This window comes from Fistularia commersonii, chromosome 21 (genome assembly GCF_037954325.1).
Source record: "Fistularia commersonii isolate RoL2024-O1a breed Wild chromosome 21, RoL_Fcom_v1.0, whole genome shotgun sequence".
Taxonomy (NCBI): Eukaryota; Metazoa; Chordata; class Actinopteri; order Syngnathiformes; family Fistulariidae; genus Fistularia; species Fistularia commersonii.
Window position 1 is genome coordinate 14,707,474 of NC_141304.1, and position 19,460 is coordinate 14,726,933.

The following is a 19,460-nucleotide window of genomic DNA, read 5'->3' on the forward strand; positions in this document are numbered from 1 at the left end:
ACACAAGCACCGGGCCATGGTGACTTTCACACCAATCTGTGAATGTTCACCACTCCATCCATCCATCTTCTACCCCTAATCTGGGTTGGGGAGTACCAGACTTCCCAGATCTTCCAAGGAGAATGCTCAGGCGGTCTCCTCCAGCTCCTCCTGTCGGGAACATCTAACCAGGAGGTGACCAGGAGGCAGACGGCCACCACATCTGGTTTCTCTTGATGCAGAAGAGTCTCGTGGGTCACTGAGGTCCTCACCTTACCTCCGAGGGAGAGACGTTTGTATCCAGGATCTCCTTTATCCACAGCTGGTAGGAACGTAGGTCGACAGGTACATCAAGAGCTTCTCTTTCGGCTCAGCTTTTTCTTGTCCTGTCCGTCCATCTCTGGCTCCATTCCCAGAAGATACCAGAGCTCCTTCACTTTGGGCAGGATCTCATCCCCGGCCAAAGGCGGCAGACCATCTTCTTCCAGCTGAGGACCACAGCCTTGGACTCAGAGGTGCTGATACTCCTCCCAACCACCATATAATTGGCCGCTAAGCCTCTCCAGCTGGAGATCAGATGAAGCCAAAAACACCAATCAGTGTTTATGTATCTTCAACAACCCAATACAGGAACATCTCCCTTGCTCCTCTGAGAAGGTTGGCTTGAAGACACATCTCTTAGTGTTAGCTTTACTGGGACGCCATGGGACTCAGGGACATCCTGACCTACAATCGGAGTCCCCAAATGTGACAGGACCTTCCACCTTCTTCTTCTTCTTCTTCTTCTTCTTCTTCTTCTTCTTCTTCTCCTTCTTCTTGTGCGCTGCTTGTTTTCGCCGCCGCCCATTATGTACGTTCATCCCGGCGTGAAATTATGCCTAATATGGAGGCCGGTTCTGCTGCGCGTGTGAACAACTTTATCAAAGCGTCCTCGTAATCCAAGTGAGAATGTGATTAGAATCGTGCGTGCGAACGTGATGGCGCCGTGATGCGAAAGGCCGCCGGCGGCTGGATTTCACGCTCCTCCTCACCTCTGAAGAAGACGCGTCCTTCTCACTCGGCTCTGAGGGCCGTGAACCGATGATTATGCCCGATGGCCGACCGCTGACCTTTCACCCCCTTCCGAGTGACGGCGAGCTCGAAGCCCGATGATGCACTCGGGGTCCCAAAAGGGGCGGAGCCTATCCCGGCTGTCATTTGACAAGAGGCGGGGCTCGACCCTGGACGCGCACAGAGACGTACGACCATTCACTTTCTCATTAGCACCTCATATGGAGACATATAGCATTCACTCATTCATTCACTTGTCATTTAGAGACACGAACATTCACCCTCTGATTCACATATTATTTAAATATGTGCATTTATTCACACATGACATCAACAATCTTTCATTCATTCATTCATTCACGAGTTACTTAACAACATTCAATTAGCTCATTTAGCAAGTCATATGGAGACAAATAGCATTCACTCATTCATTCACAATTTATTATGAGACACAAATATTCACCATGTCATTCAAATATTATTAAAATATGTGCATTCATTCTTCTCTCAGTCATTCACACATGATGTCAACAATCATTCACTCATTCATTCATTCAGCTACTTAACAATATTCGATTAGCTCATTTAGCACGTCATATGGAGACATAAAGCCATTCATTCACTTGTCATTCAAAGACACAAACATTCACCCTCTCATTCATGTGTGACAACTGTTTACTCATTCATTAACAAGTTATTTAGAGACACAAACATTAACCCTTTCATTCACACGTCATAAAGATGACTGCTCACTCATTCATTCACAAATTATTATAAGACACAACTTTTCACCCTGCCATTCACATACTATTTAAATATTTGCATTCATTCTTCTCTCACTCATTCACATATGACATCAACAATCATTTACTCATTCATTCAGTCAAAAGTTACTTAATAATATTCAATTAGCTCATTTAGCACGTCATATAGAGACATATAGCCAGTCACTTGTCATTTAGAGACACAAACATTCACCCTCTCATTCACATATCATTTAAATATGTGCATTCATTCTTCTCTCACTCATTCACATATGACATCGACAATCATTTACTCATTCATTCAGTCAAAAGTTACTCAACAAAATTCAATTAGCTCATTTAGCACGTCATAGGGAGACATGTAGCCATTCACTCATTCATTCACTTGTCATTTAGAGACACAAACATTCACCCTCTCATTCACACATCATTTAAATATGTACATTCATTCTTGTCTCACACATTCATATATGACATCAACAATTATTCAGTCACAAGTTACTTAACAACATTCGATTAGCTCATTTAGCACGTCATATGGAGACATATAGCCATTCGCTCATTCATTCACTTGTCATTTAGAGACACAAACATTCACCCTCTCATTCACATATTATGTAGAGAAACAGCCATTCACTCTCTCACTCATTCATCACATAGACAAATAACCACAATAACAAACAAATATTCACTCATTCATTCACAAGTTATTTAAAGACACAAACATTCACCCTGTCATTCACACATCATTAAAAAATGTACATTCATTCATTTTCACATTTTTCCGGCTCATAGACATTCATGAGATTCATTCACACATGACATCAACAAACATTCACTCATTCACTCACAAGTTATTTAGCAACATTCAACCGTTGACCTAGCTCTAGCGCTAACCGCTACGCCATTGAGCGGCCTGTTGCTATTATTAGCCATATATCCGCTGAAAAACCCGCTGGGATTCATTCATTCATGCATTCATTCATCCGTTCTGTCGCTCCGCCGTGACTCGTCCCTTCGCTTCTCCTCCTGACTCACGTCTGTCCGTTAAATAATTCACGTCTGCGTTACGTAACAGATACAGGAAGGGGAAGCGGGAGAGCGACACACACTCTCCTGCAGAGGCTGGATAATGACGCCACTTACCTGCATTGGAGAGTTGCAGTTGCCTCTCTTTCACACACACACACACACACACAGATGTGAATACACACCATACACAGCGTGGGTGTGAAACCTTTGTTATTCAAAGCACAACTTCCGTCCCCCGACCATTTTCACGGCGCGATTTTGTGCATGAAGTCCCCCAAAATTGAGTGTGCGGGATATTTTCCATATTTCTCAGACTAAAAAAAAATGATAAATTAATTATAATCCGGATGTTTCTTTACATTCCTCGTCCCATGTAATTATAAGACCATTCAATTATTTTGTCAGACGTAGTTTCGTCCTCTATAAGCGATGGATTCTCGAGTAAATCTCAAATCCGCGGCGCAAAACTGTTCCTTATCTCCGAGAAGCAACATATCTGTCGAAGGAATTACTGAAACAGCGTGAGGCTTTTCTTTTCTTTTCTTTTTTTTCCTTTTTCTACTTTGAAAGACTCCACAAGCCCTAATTTGTGATTCTGCAATCCCGAGTGGCAACACGAGATAGCAGTTAGAGTTCCTCCCAAGTTTGATTACTGAAGTTAATACGCTCTGCAGTGTTTTTAAGAGTCCCGGCCTCAAAATATATCCTACAATTTTCCATCCATTAAATCTTGTTTTGCGAAATAACTCACGGCGGAATATTTTACATTTGTCACTTGATTATCTTTGCACCCGTGGGGGTTATCTGTGTTTCGTAAATAGTCCAGATCATTCATTCATTCATTCTTTCTCCCAAAAATGGGTGACATAAAATTGCAAAATGCGAGAAAAAAAACAACAACACACAAACACACAGTTAGTGATGGATGCTGGGTCCAAAAAGTTGAGGTTTGAAAAACAATCCGCACACTAAAAATAAAGATTTATTCATTTATTTTACATATAATACAGTAAAATTATTCTTGCATGATATTTGGAGCAAACATAGGCGCTTCCTCAGATGCTTCCCAGAGAGCATGTGTTAACAAACATTTTATTTTTTTTATTATCTTTAAAGCGAGTGATCATGTGATTGATTCCCTCCTTTTTTTTTGCGCGCGCTTCCTGTTAGATTTATCACGTCATATTAAAAAAAAAAAAAAAAAAAAAATCTGCTTCTCAGGTCTTGTCTTGAAAAATGTTAAAATGATTTTAAAATATGTCTAACATAATGTTATAATAATATACAATAATATACATAATATACCAAAAAAAAAAAGGGAACACTTAAACAACACAGAGCAACTCCTATTGTGTGAAATCAAAGTTTTGGTCTTGTTTTATTACATCAACCTGTCGTGTGTTTTTACATTTTCATTTTGAGTGTGACTCCAAATCTAAACCTTCATGGGTTCATACATTTGATTTCCATTCCTCATTTTGGTGGGATTTTGTTGTCGGTACATTCTACTATGTAATAAACAAAGTATTTAATAAGAATATTTCATTCATTCAGATCTCAGATGTGTTATTTTAGTGTTTCCTTCATTTTTCTGAGCTGTATATATTTATACGGTTTATGGGAAAGGTTGAGAAGATCGCAGAGACAGTCTTAAAGCTTTAAAATATACCGTAATTTCTGGACGATTGAGCTCACCTGAATATAAGCTGCTAAAAATAACAAAATAAATCTATGTATATATAAACAAGCCGCACTTGTTTATAAGCTGCAGGTGTCCATGTTGTAGCATGAGATATTTACACAGAATTATTTTAAATATTAAAGATATAGCGGTAACATCCACACATATGTACTGGAAATACTTTTTTTCCGAACAGTGGCTAAAAAAATAAGAATAAATAACACAAGAAAAAGTCCATCTATTTTCTACACACACACACTTTGTCCCACAAATGTCTTCCTCTTGCGTACTAAAATTATAAAAGTAGTCTTCGGAATCGGTGTCGGAATGGAACGGCCTCAGAATTTAATTTAATTGGTCCGTTGTGACGAGGCTAAACGTTTTGGCGGCGTGAAGCTCGTTAGCCAAAAAAAAAAAAATCAATCATCAGCCGCATTGTTGTTTAACTGATCAAAGCGTGTGAAAAAAGCAGCTGCTTATAGTCCAGAAATTACAGTTTTTACAATTTGAATAACCTCCATGGTAAATCAACATATTTTTCGGGTGGCGACCAATCAGAGCACAGTTTTCTGATACAGTTTTCTGTATCCTGGGCTCTGATTGGCTCTGACCGTAGCACAATTCCTTGCACGTAGCATGCTATCGGCATCTCGAGAGGATAGGAAGGGTTCATGGGAAAGGTTGATAAGTCAAAAAACTTTAAAATATAAAATATAATAATTTAAAAATAAGGTCGCTACATTGCGGATTGTCGTGGTTGTGGAACGTAACTTCTTTTCCAAGCGTCACCCAATTAGTTAGCAGAGGTTGTCGGTTCAATTCCTCGCCCTTGAGCGAGACGGCGGCAGACTGGGAGGGCCATTTGAAGGACGGCGGCGAGGAAAAAGCGGCGAGGAAAAAGCGAAAAAGCTCAAAGGCGTTCCTCTTTTCTCTCCACCTCATTTATCAGCCTTTTCCCGCCGCCTACATCTGGACTCGCTCCGTCCTCCATCTTCTTCCACGCCGGCAGATTCCTCACATCTCTCGTCCCTTCCTCGCCGTCCTTCTCGTCCCGTCTTTCCAAATTTGTAGCGGGAGGCGAGGGGGGTGGAGCTTGACGGCGGATGTGTGGCGGCGCGGCGTGCATCGCGCCACGCCACCCGAGGGGGATGGCGCCGGGTGTGAAACACAGACGCCGGCGTGGCGTGCCAAGGAGATGACACCCGCCGCCGAGCCAATGGCCGCGGAGGAACACCATCGTACGTCCTCCAAACACCTGATCCCGGACGATCCGGGCGAATGGATCGAAGGATGAATCGAATTGCGTGATGTGTGAATGTTGTATCTGACATGGGAACGAGAGGATGAACGACATGTAGGAGGTTCTTTGGAGACCAAGATTGTCCAGACGTGAGCGAATGGTTGAACGTTTCCATTTGATGCGCGAATAAAAGGGTGGATTTTGGATTTCTTTATGTATCTTCTATGTGACGTTCCTGCAGGAGCTTCATTGGAGACCTCAGTTGTTCAGGTGTGTGAATGAGAGGGTGAATGTTTGATTGTGAATCTGGGTGAATCTGATATACCGTTTCTTTTTTTTTTTTTTTGGATTATAAGTCGCAGTTTTTTTCATAGTTTGGCTGCAACTCACAGGACTGTCTCAGAAAATTAGAATATTGTGATAAAGTTCTTTATCTTCGGTCAAAATGTCATACATTCTGGATTCATTACAAATCAACTGAAATATTGCAAGCCTGTTATTATTTTAATATTGCTGATTATGGCTTACATCCTAAGAAAACTTAAAAAATCCTATCTCAAAATATTAGAATATCATGAAAAAGTTATTTTTGTTTTTTAATTGCATTAGATGAGATGAGATGAGATGAGATGAGAACAACTTTATTAATCCTGAAGGAAATTGTTGTGCCAGAATTTCAAGTAAAAAAACATAACAGTAATAGATAATAGTAGAAAGGAGGAAGAATAAGAAATATAATGAAATATGAATTGTCTTAACTAATATAATGAAATATGAATTGTCTTAACTAAATTACTAAATTACATCTTAATTACAGATGATAAAGAACTTTATCACAAAATTCTAATATTCTGAGACAGTCCTGTAATGTTATTCTGGCTATTAAGTCAATCTTTTTACTTTTGCCGTTTTTTTTTTCATTTTTTTTGCTATCGTTCTCGTGGTTTTTATAGAAATAAAAAAAAAAAGAAAAGATCGTTTTAACAATGTAACTAGATGTTTTTTCATCAAAAAATGTTTTCAAATTTTGAAGCAAAAAATTAATTGCTAAGATGCTTTTTAATTTTTTCTTTGCATATATTTTTTTAAACCCACTGCATAAAACCCCCAGATCCATGTGAGGAAAAACTCTTTTTTAATTGCATTACAGAAGATAAAGAACTTTATCACAAAATTCTAATTTTCTGAGACAGTCCTGTATGCTCTGGAGCGACTTACATGTGAAATTATTGTGCTTATTATTGTGCGTCTGTCTGTGTCTGCATGTGTGTCGTTAATATAACAACAATCGTCACACACACACACACACACACACACAGAATCGCCAACCAATCAAAATTCAGCGGGGGCGGGTCATGGCAGAAGTGTGTTGTGAAAAAAAGATGCTACCTGCTACTTCTGTACCTAGAAAAAAACGATCATGTCAACATTTGCGGTAACTTATTAAAACAACTGAGAAGGGCTGAACAAAAATGACACCGAAAAGAAAATCATATTCTGCAGGTTACAAACCAGTAGTAGTGAAATATTTGAAATATTTTGTTTAAAATATCATATCAGCATTCTTTACATATACAAACTGTAGCATAGAAAAAAGCACAATTAAAAAATATTATCGCTTACCTTTACTTATAAATGAAGTCCATGCGCCGTTGAGCGGCGCTGAGCGGTTTTCCTTTAGCTTAGCATCGTGGATGCTGATGATGAGTCTTTGCTGTTCATTCAAAGCTAAATCTATCTTGGACATCCCGAATGTTTTTAGCGCGATTTGACTTTGACTTCGAGTGGCCGACGGCTCATGTTTGATTGTCAGAAGTTGAGAAAAGAATGCAGGAAAAGCAGAAAAGGCGCTTTCTTACCGGACATCCACACAGCATTTTTTGTGAGTACCGCCCCGTTTGAAAAAATAACTGGATGGCTGCACTTGACTTGCTAACTGTTTACATTAGCTTGCTATTGCAAATTCTATTATTCTTTAGCCGTGTAGTAAAAAGGCTCCCTGGGATCAGTGGCGCCCCCTACCATGAGGCACCGTCACTACGTGCCTCACCTGGTGTGTCTTCACTGCCGCTTTACGATCGCTCGGCACCGAAGACACGTTACAGTTGTTGACGAAAAAAATTATATTCATCAGCTAAAGTACGGAAATTTAGTTTGTATATTAGTGCTTAAAGTGTTTGAAAATTTTAATAGTGACATCCACAGAGACAGTAATACGGTCTCAGCCGCATAGCATAGCAGCGCAGTTAGCAGAATCATTGCGCAATCCGCTGCCTGCCGTGTCACCGCACGTCTCTTCTTCGGATTTAAACGCTAAATGTGATTTTTTTTCAGCGATTTTGAAAAAAAAAAAAAAACGACTGAAAATGGTGAAGTTAGGTGGAAAATAACTTTATAGTACAAATCACCAAATAAATACAACCATTCAATTAATTTTTTCCTTTTACATGACTGCACGTCACTGACTCTGATGTAAGCGACGCACCGGTAGATGAGGAAGTGGCGCGTTGTCCACCTTGGTTGTTGGCGGAGATGTTCAGAAGTGACTTTGAAGAAGAAGATTTTGTTGGATTTAGTGATTAAGAGTGACACCGATTGTTTGGTTGTAGCATGTGCTATATGCTAGTTATTTCAATGACTCTTACCGTAATATGTTACGCTAACTTAGCATACCAGACACTCTCAGTTCATTGTTAATGTGTCATATAGGCTATACTTATTCAGTCTGTTGTTCTGTATTCTATTTTCATTTTAAATTGTTTTTAAATCACCTGTCAAGATGAAATGTTGATTCTTGGTGTTGGATTTTATCAAATAAATCCCCCCCCCCCCAAAAAAATGCGACTTATACCCCAGTGCGACTTATGTATCGTCACCCTCTTAAAATAATCGCCCGAGTCATTTTTTTCAGATTTAGAGATGATTTAGGCAAAAAAAAAAAAAAAAAAAAAAGAAGTAAAAAAAAAAAAAATGACTTAGGCGATTGTTTTAAGAGGCTGACAATATGTTTTTTTTTTAATGCATTTTTGTCTGGCGAGATTTGTACCACAGAGCGACGTATAATCCAAAAATAACGGTATTTCTATCTGATGTGTGAAAGGATGAATGGTTGCACGTCTCTACATGAAGGTTCCTCCAGGACAAAAAGCATGCAGGAGCTTCATTGAAGACCTCAACAAACGTCTGGTTGAACATCTCCAGAACACGTATGAAAAAACGGGTGAATTTTGCACGCTTCCATATGACGTGTGAATGGTTGCACGTCTCTATACGAAGGTTAGGGAAACCTAACCTGTCCAGATGTGTGAATAAAATGTTGTTTTGTTTCAAAGCGTGCAGATAGCGACTGATTCCACATCAGCAGGATTTATTATTGTCTGCAACGAAGGAAGTCCCAACTTTCTGAAAGAGAAGTTGTGCTTTTGTGGGTCTTTCCTTCAAACCTCCTCCTCCCGCAGCGCCGCTCCCTCTGTGTTCGCCGTCGAATTTCGGATTTGTTTTATTCCAGACGAGCTTTGCTTCTATATCGAGCTCCCTTGTAGGAGGAACATAAACAGGAACGTCGCGCCCAACATTCCAGGAAGGAAGAAAGAAAACGAAGGAGACAAAAAAAAAAAAAAAAAAAAAGTTCCTCCGATTAGCGGTCGTGCGATCGCAACTTCTCCGTCGCCAGCGAGAGGAGGCGTTACATCCTGGTGTCGTAGTTCAAGTTTGTGTCACAACGGGGGAGGAAATGAGGAGAGAACTTGAGGAGAGACGCCAGAAAGCGAATAATGGGTGTGAAAGGAGGAGTGAGAAGAACGGGAGGCTCCAGGCGCAAACCAGACGGCTTATTACACAGTAATACACTGTAATAGGAGAATAGGAACTCAATTATGATGGTTAACCTCTTGTGAAACGTGTTAATTGTGTGACGGGAGCTTTTTCATTAACCTGCGGAAATATCCGGGCATGAACGTGAATGACGGCGCTTCTAAGGTCAGGAAAAGAGGCGTCATCAGACGGGAATTTATCAAATCTGACATTTTAGACAGTTTTCTGTCTCCAGGTCGGGGGGTCGGGAACCTTTTTGACCTGCAGAGCCATAAAAGCTAAATATTTCTAAATGTATTTCATTGAGAGCCATATTTTATTTTTAAGGTATAATCAATTAAATGTTGGTGTCGCATGGATTTGTTCGAATCGCCGCTTTATATTTGACCGTTTCACCGATGCAATTTTTATCATTGCATATTAGACGTACCGCAGATCCAGATGTGAATTCCTGTGTTTCCTTACGAGGGATAAACTAGTTGGCTATCTTATAAAATTGATTTCTGTTTTCTGTAAAATGACACTGTAATATGAAGAAATATCAAAAGTATTTTAAGGATAAATGATTTTGATTTTCAATGGGACTCGTGAATGAGTGACTGAATGGTTTGGTGTGTCTGGCTCATGCATGAATGAGAGGATGAATGGTCTCATGTCTATGTGATGTGTGTGTTTAAAGTTGAAATAAACGGAAAAAAAAAAATAAAATAAATTGCAATGTTCATGTTTTTCATTTTACATGATACCGAGTTGGCCCACGCAAAAAATTAAATAAGAAATGTGCCTCGCCAGCCATTTTTTTTTTTTATAATATCATTTTTATATAATTTTTTAAATTATAATGTTATTACAATGGTATCATTTTTATTGTATTAGTATGAGTATTTATCTTATAGTATTTTTTTATTGTCAGTATTTTTTTCAATCAGCATTGAATTTAGAAACCCCTTATTTTATCCTTTTGTTTAATTTTGTTTGTATCATGACATACAAAATAATATTGGTACATTTATATGATAATTAATAATTTTAGAGTTGAAATAAAATGCCAAAAAAGTGAATATTTAAAGTGCAAAATTTAATTTAAATGTAATTTTAAAATAACATTTAAATTAAATTTCATTTTGTTCAATTTATATGATACCTAGTTGGCCCGCGCAAAAAAATTATATAAGAAATGTGTCTCGCCAGCCAAAATATTTTTTTATTATATAATTATTACATATATTTTTTTAGATTATAATATTATATTTTATTAGGATAGTATTTTATAGTATTTTTATATTGTTAGTATTTTCAATCCGTATTTAATTTAGAAACCCCTTATTTTTTCCTTTTGTTTAATTTTGTATGGATGATCACATACAAAATAATGTCGATACATTTATATGATCATTAATGATTTTAAAGCTGAAATAAAAAAAAATATATATAATATTTAAAATATAATTTTCATTTTGTTCAACGTGAATGAATGTCTGTATACATGTGAATGTTGCATGTCTTTAGATCAGTCTTGGGCATTTTATGGCCCGTTTACGTTTTTATCTGTCCTGCCAAACTATTTTCTTTGATTATTTTAATATGATAGGTTTTTACAGTATTATTAGACTTTTATTTATTATAATAATTCAATTATATAATTATATATTATTAGCATTATAAGCTATTTTATAGTATTTTTATATTATATAAGTATTTTCCATCAATATTGAATTTAGAAACTCCTGATTTTTTCCTTTTGCTCAGTTTTATTTGGATGATGACATACAAACTAATATTGGTACATTTCTATGATCGTTAATGATATTAAAGTTGAAATAAAATGCCAAAAATCTAAATATTTAAATTGCAAAATTAAATTCAAATATATTTTTAAATAATTTTTTAAAAACAATTTTAAATCTAAATTAATTTCATTATTTTCAATTGACATGACCTACCTCGCCTTACCTACTTGGCTTGCACAAAAAAACCAAATAACATTTTTCTCAACAGCCATTTTTAATACTATTATAATGGTATTATTTTCAATAAAAATTATTTTTTAAGCATTTATTTTTTATAGTATTTTTTTGTTCATATTGTTAGTATTTTTAATAAGTATTGAATTCAGAAACCCCTTATTTTTTCCTTTTGTTTTATTTTGTATGGATGATGACATACAAAATAGTATTGATATGATCATTAATGAGATTAAAATTGATATAAAATGCCAAAAATGTAAATATTTAAATTGCAAAATCTAATTTAAATGTAATTTTACTGGCAATTTAATATTAATTTAAAAAAAAATCCATTTTGTTAATTTTACATGATGTCGAGATGGCCCGCGCAAAAAAATTAAATAAGAAATATGTCTTGCCAGCCAAAATATTTTTTATAACAACATTATAATATTATTATTTTTTTATTATAATATTACTATAAAGGTATTATTTTGTTTTATTAGTATAAGTATTTATTTCATAGTAATTTCATATTGTTAGTATTTTTAATGAGTATTGAATTTAGAAACCCCTTATTTTTTCCTTTGGTTTCATTTTGTCTGGATGATGACATACAAAATAATGTTGATACATTTATATGATCATTAATGATTTTAATGTTGAAATAAAAAAAAAGAATTTAATTTTCATTTTGTTCATTTTCATGATACCTAGTTGGCCCGTACATAAAAATTAAATTTGTCTCACTCGCCAAAATAATTGCTCTTAACGATGCATGAGTGACACTGGATGTTTGCACGTAACTATATAACATGGGAATGAGAGGATGAATAGTTGTATATTTCTATTTTATTTTCTTTGATTATTTTAATATGATTAGTTTTTTTCACAGTATTATTAGAATATTATGTATTATAATAATTTGATTATATATTTATAATGTTATTGTTTTCATTTTATTAGTATTGTTAGCTATTTTATAGTATTTTTATATTAGTATTTTCAATCAATAGTGAATTAAGAACCCCCAAATCTTTTCCTTTTGTTTAATTTTGTTTGGATGATAGCATACAAAATAATATTGGTACATTTATATGCTCATTAATGGTTTTAAAGTTTAAATAAAATACCAAAAATGTAAATATTTAAATTGCTAAATTTAATCTAAAATTTTCAAAAATTTTAAAATTAATTATAAATTAATTTGAATTAATTTTCATTTTGTTCAATTGACATGATAGCTAATTGGTCCGTGCAAAAAATTAGTTAAGAAAGGTGTCTCGCAAGCCAAAATATTTTCTTAAAATAACATTATAACATTATTTTTTTTGATTGTTATATTATAATCATGGTATTATTTTTATCTCATAAGTTTAAATATTTAATTTATAGTGTTTCTATATTGTTAGTATTTTCAATCAGTATTGTATTTAGAAATCCCTTATTTTTTCCTTTGATTTAGTTTTGTTTGGATGATGACATACAAAATAACATTTGTACATTTATATGATCATTAATGATTTTAAAATTGAAATAAAATGCCAAAAATGTAAATATTTAAATATCAAAATTTAATTTTAAATGTAATTTCAATATTCTTTTAAATTAATATAAATAAAATTTTATTTTGTTCAATTTACATGATACCTGTTGGCCCGCACAAAAAAATAAAATAAAAAAAATTCTGGCCAGCTAAAATATTTTTTTCTACAATATTATAATATTATTATTTTTTTTATTATAGGATAATTATAATGGTATTATATTTATTTCATTAGTATAAGTATTTATTTTACAGTATTTTTATATTGTTTGTATTTTCAACCAGTATTGAATTTAGAAGACCCTCATTTTTTCCCCTGGTTTAATTTTGTACTGATGATGACAAACAAAATAATGTTGATACATTTATATGATCATTCATGATTTTAAAGTTGAAAGAAAATGCCAAAAAGGGAAATATTTAAATTGCAAAATTTAATTCAAATGTAATTTTAAATTTAATTTAAAATTGATTTTAATTCAATTTCATTTTACTCAATTTACATGATACCTAAAAACAAATAAGAAATGTGTAACATCAGTCAAAGTAAATATTTTTAAAATAACATTATTTTTATTATTATAATATTATTATCATGGTATTATATTTATTTCATTATTATACGTATTTATTTGATAGTATATTTATGTTTGTAGTATTTTCAACCAGTATTGAATATAGAAGACCCTCTTTTTTTCCGTTATCTAAATGTAATTTTAATTTTAAATTAAAATTAATTAAAATTAAATTTCATTTTACTCAATTTACATGATACCTAGTTGGTCCGCGCGCAAAAATTAAAGAAAAATGTGTCTTGCCGGCCAAATTTTTTTTTTGTTATGATAATATTATAATATTATCTTTTTTTACTATAATATTATTATCATGGAATCATATTTATTTTATTAGTATAAGTATTTATTTTATAGTATCTTTATATTGTTAGTATTTTCAACTAGTATTGAATTTAGAAACCCTCATTTTTTCCTTTCATTTAATTTTGTACGGATGACATACAAAATGATGGTGATACTTTTATATGATTATTAATGATTTTAAAGTTGAAAGAAAATGCCAAAAATGTAAATATTTATATTGCAAAATGTAATTAAAAATGTAATTTAAATTTAAATTTAAAATTAATTTAAATTAAATTTCATTTTGCTCAATTTACATGATACCTAGTTGGCACATGCACAAAAATCAAATAAGAAATGTGTAACACCAGTCAAAGTGAATATTTTTTTAATAACATTATAACATTATTTTTTTTTAATTATAATATTAGTATCATGGTATTGTATTTATTTCATTAGTATAAGTATTTATTTTATAGTATTTTTATATTGTTAGTATTTTTAATTAGTATTGAATTTAGAAACCCCTCATTTTTGAAAGATTTTTGAAAGACATTTTGAAAGAAAATACCAAAAATATAAGTATCTAAATTGCAAAATTTGATTAAAAATGTTATTTTAATTTTAATTTAAAATAAATTAAAATTGAATTTCATTTTGCTCAATTTACATGATACCTAGTGGCCTGCGCATAAAAATTAAATAAGTAGTGTGTCTCGCCAGCCAATTTTTTTTGTTATGATAATATTATAATATTATTCTTTTTATTATAATATCATTATCATGGTATCATATTTATTTTATCAGTATAAGTATTTATTTTATTGGATTTTTATACTTGTAGTATTTCCAACCAGTATTGAAAATAGAAGACCCTCATTTTTTCCTTAATTTAAATGTAATTTTAATTTAAATTTAAAATTAATTTAAATTAAATTTCATTTTGTTCAACTTACATGATACTTTATTGGCCCGCATGCAAAAATTAAATAAGAAATTTGTCTCACCAGCTAAAATAATTGCCCAGCCCTGCTCTAGATGACGCATTAGTGAGAAGGTGGATAGTTGCACATTATTATATAACATGTGAATGATTGTCTCTGTATGACGTTTGAATGAGAGGGTGAATCTTTGCACGTCTGTAAATTGCACATCATCAATACCTTTTTTTTTTTGGTCTAAATGAGATGCGACCGGTGAATGTTTTATGTCTCTGTTTGATACGTGAACAAAGGGGTGAACGATGAGATAAACGGGTCCAGCCTTTCACCTTGAGAGTTACCGCTGAACGTTTCCACCTCCAGAGCTTTGCTCGCCGTTTCGACGGGGACTCTCGACACTGCGGATACAAACGTCGGCGAAGGCCTTTGCGCTCGGGGATGCGGTATTCCAGGGTCCGAAAGCGTCCGCCGCCCCCCTCCAGAAAGAAATCCATAAGTGTGCGGCGGCGCCACACTGGAAAGATTGCGGCGTGCACCCCCAAGTGCGTCGCCGTGCACGCCGGGGTCCCCCCCCCCCTCCGACCCCCTCGATCCCGGCGGAAACACCCGCGGATCAGCGGCCGGGCCGCTCGCCACCCCGCGGCCCGGGGCCGGCGTGACGACCCCGCTCTGACAGAGTGTCAATACAAAGCAATTTACAAGCGCATGAAAAATCGACCCCAGATAACAGGCAATTTCTCTGCTCCGCCGCCCCGGGAGGCGTGACCTGCTTCGTCAAAAGGTGGGGCGACGAAGAGGAGAAGAGGGGTGATCATGGTCCGGTGGATGTGATTACAGCCCGCTGTGCTCTGAAGGGGGGACGTCAGCGGGAGGGAGGCGACGGTAATAGGCCGGGATATAATAGTGATGTGAGGAGCAGAGAGGTGACCGCCGTGAGCCTGATGGCTGAATTTCACCGGGAGGAAATACGACAAAAAAAAAAAAAAAAGAAATCTTCATTTCGGTAAAGAGATAGATTGGAAGTGTGCGTTTGTTTGTAGGACCAAGCCGGGGGCGAGCGCAGGTCTGCTGAGCAACGATCAGGTATGAGGTCAGATGTACATTTATGAAGGACACGGTGAGGTGCAGTCAGGGGAGGCAGGAGAGGCCGTGCCTCACTTGCCAATCTCGGAAAAGAAAATGAAAAGGTTTTATTTATCACTGATTTGCACTATAAAGGTATTTTCATGTGAATGAGAGTGAATCTTTGTATGACTCTATAGGACATGTGAGTGATTAGCTCACCGACGGCGATACTGTTCAGATTTGATGGGTCATGTTTCGAGCCTCTTGTAAATTTCCGTGAATGTTATTCCAGTGCTGAATGCAATGTTCTGCGATTGTTGTTGATTCGCGCAATCGCAGTTTGAAAGGACGCACTCGAACCGCTGTTAGCGTCCTGCTGAATGTTCCCTCATTCATTCGTTTATTTATTATCTATACACAGTGATGTACGGTCAAGGGAGGCAGGAAAGGTTGTGCCTCACTTGTCAAGTTCGGAAAGAAAAAAAAGTAAAATGAAAAAATAAAAAAATTAAATGGTTAAAGTTATCAGTGACTTGCACTATAACCGTATTTTTCATTGAACTTCCCCTTTTAAAGATTCACATTTACTGTTCAAATACTGAGAAGAGACTTTCAGTGAGGCAGCTGACTGCTGAGCCTCAACGTAGATTGCACAGTGACGGCAGATGCCGGCATCCTCTGCACTAAAACCGTTTGACTGCCTCTATTAAAATGTTGAAACACTTTTGCTTCATGAACCACATTTCCAATGTCCAGAGTTTTTTGTCAACAACTGTATGTGTGTTACCAGTTTCTTGTGCAGCGAAGAGCAACGAAGTGAGGCACGCAGTTCTCCTGCCTCATGGTAGGGGGCGCTGGTGATACCAGGAATTCTTCTTGCGACTTTGGTGAATAAGCGACTCTGTAAGGTTCATACAACATTTTGACAACAGACAACATTTTGAAGATGATTTTATTATTATTATTATCATTATTATTATTATTATCATTTTCAATTTATTAAGTTCTTTCCCTGAAACCATCACTGAAAACCTGAACCACTTCATTTTCTGGGGGTATTTTTGAACCCCGTTTTTCCGTCACTCCTCTGACACCTCAGATATTTTTTTTTTATTCATTTTATTTTTGGAAAATGACTTCGTAAGCAGTAATCTATCAGTGTGAAACGCAGATAAACATTTCATTAAATATCAGCAAATTTGTAGTCTTACGCATTCTAGAGCTACTCACTGACCCGAGAAGGTGAAGGAACTAATCTAGATGCACAAAAAGCTGAAAAAAAAGATGAGTCATGAGGAGTTTTGAGGGAAGGAACAGCCACGTTCATCATCAGGCGGGGGGCGATGATGAGAAGTACCATTTCTCGGGACAGAAAGGAATAAAGGGCTAACAGCTGCCTCTGCAGGGCGGTGGGTGAGCCTCCAAAAATGGATTTCTCACCGCTGAAGTCTTAAAATGACGCTCTCATTTCTTTCACCGATCCAACGGCCTCATCCATCTGAAGCCCGAGGCCAACCTTCACCTCTGCACCACCGACCACCGACCTCACAGATCAGCAAGACTACATGTGGGAGCAAGGAACAGGAAGGAGGTCGGCAAGGTGGGGGAGTCGGGAAGAGGTAGTTCGGGAACAGGGTGGAGCAGGTGGTCTCGGCCGGGAGGAGACCATCTAGGACCTTCTGCAGAAGGAGTTTGAAGATAGGATGACGCGCTGACTGGGATCTGGGAGGAAGGTACTCCAGGGATGTTGATGGGTGTCCAGTAGCGCAAGATGTCCGACCGGCAAGGGGTGGAGGCCACCGGGGAGGAACGAGGCCAGGAACCCCCTCAAAGGGGAGCGCCGTGGAGATGCCGGGACAGAACCGATGGTCCATCACAGAGTCTCAGATTTCCTTCTCCGGCGGCCACTTGGTCCAAATTCTGAATCTGGAGGACTTCCAAGCCCAGAGATAAAGTCCCTCAAGTGTGTCCTGGACCTTCCACAGACCACCTGACCTTGGAGGCGTCCAGGATGCTCCACGTTAAACGCCTCCGTTTGCGATTTCTCCGGAGGAGGTTCCTCATCTTCAGCCGTGAGGAGAGGATTTGACCCTCCTTGGACCTCAACTGACCTCCCGTTGGTTTCGTTAAAGGTTGTGCGTCCACTTGCTCGGCCCCAGAAGGTCCGGCCTGGAGCTTCTCTTCATCTGCTCCACATCATGACACCTCCAACCTCTCCTTGTTGACGGCTGATATGAAAGAAGGAAGTATCTGATCTGGAGTCAGTTGTGGCACAAATCAAGGCCTTTTTAACCGTCACTCGCCCAATTCACAACCAGTGTGATGTCAAGGCTGGCGGTGTGTGTGTTTGTGTGTGTGTGTGTGTGTGTGTGTGTGTGTGTGTGTGTGTGTGTGTGTAGTAAGGGGTCAGAGAGAGGAATGGAGTGGAAATTCTGATTGGAAGATGGCCAGTGAGGCAGACTTGTTGCTGTTGATGAAACGCGTGTGTATGTGTTTGTGTGTGTGTGTGTATGTGTGTGTGTGTGTGTGTGTGTGTGTGTGTGTGTGTGAGATTAGAGGCCACAGGTGAGGACAGAGATAATGACCTCATCCCTCTTTCGCCACTTCCTTCCAGCCGGCTCTATTCATCAAGCCATCTCGTCGTCCGCTCTTCCCTCTCTCCCATCTTTCTTTCCAATTCTACCGTCTCTCAGCCAAAAAGCCAGAGGTCACACCTTCATCCAAACAGACAGCAACACACACACACACACACACACACACACACACACACACACAAAGAAGGAATGTTGCAGCATGCGAGGTGTGTGTGCGCGTTCTCCTCGCCTTCGCCGGAGAGCGAGGCCAGATGTTGTGAATAGAAGGTGAAGCTGCATTGAAACGGCGCTCGGAGAACCCGAAGCCGCGTCGGATCGTCCCGGAGGCGAGGTCACCGTCGGACCGCCCGCCGCCAGACGGCGAGCGGCGAAAAACAAAAACCACCTTTGAAGGTTTTAAACGTTCCCTCTTCCTGTTTTGTTCATATTGATTAAACCGACAAACCTCACCCAGCAAAGCCTCCTGTTTGTTTACGTAAATGAATCCTTCATTCATTCATTCGCAAGACTAAAACTATACAGAACTATTCACCCTCCTCTCATTTCCTCGTTATATGAGAAATTCACTCATTCATGCACACATCACATCAACAAACATTCACTCTTCCATTCATAGGTCATATAGAGGCATGCAAACATTCACTCGGTCATTCACAAGTCAAATAGACCTGCAATCATTCACTCATTCATACACACATCACGCAGACACACAACATTCACTCATTCATTCATACGTCATAAGGAGGCATGCAAACATTCACTCGCTTATTTATCTCATATAGCCTTGCAAACATTCACTCATTCATACACACATCACATAAACAAACATTCACTCATTCATTCATACATCCTATAGAGGCATGCAAACATTCACTCGCTCATTCACAAGTCATATAGACCTGCAATCATTCACTCATTCATACACACATCACATAAACAAACATTCACTCAT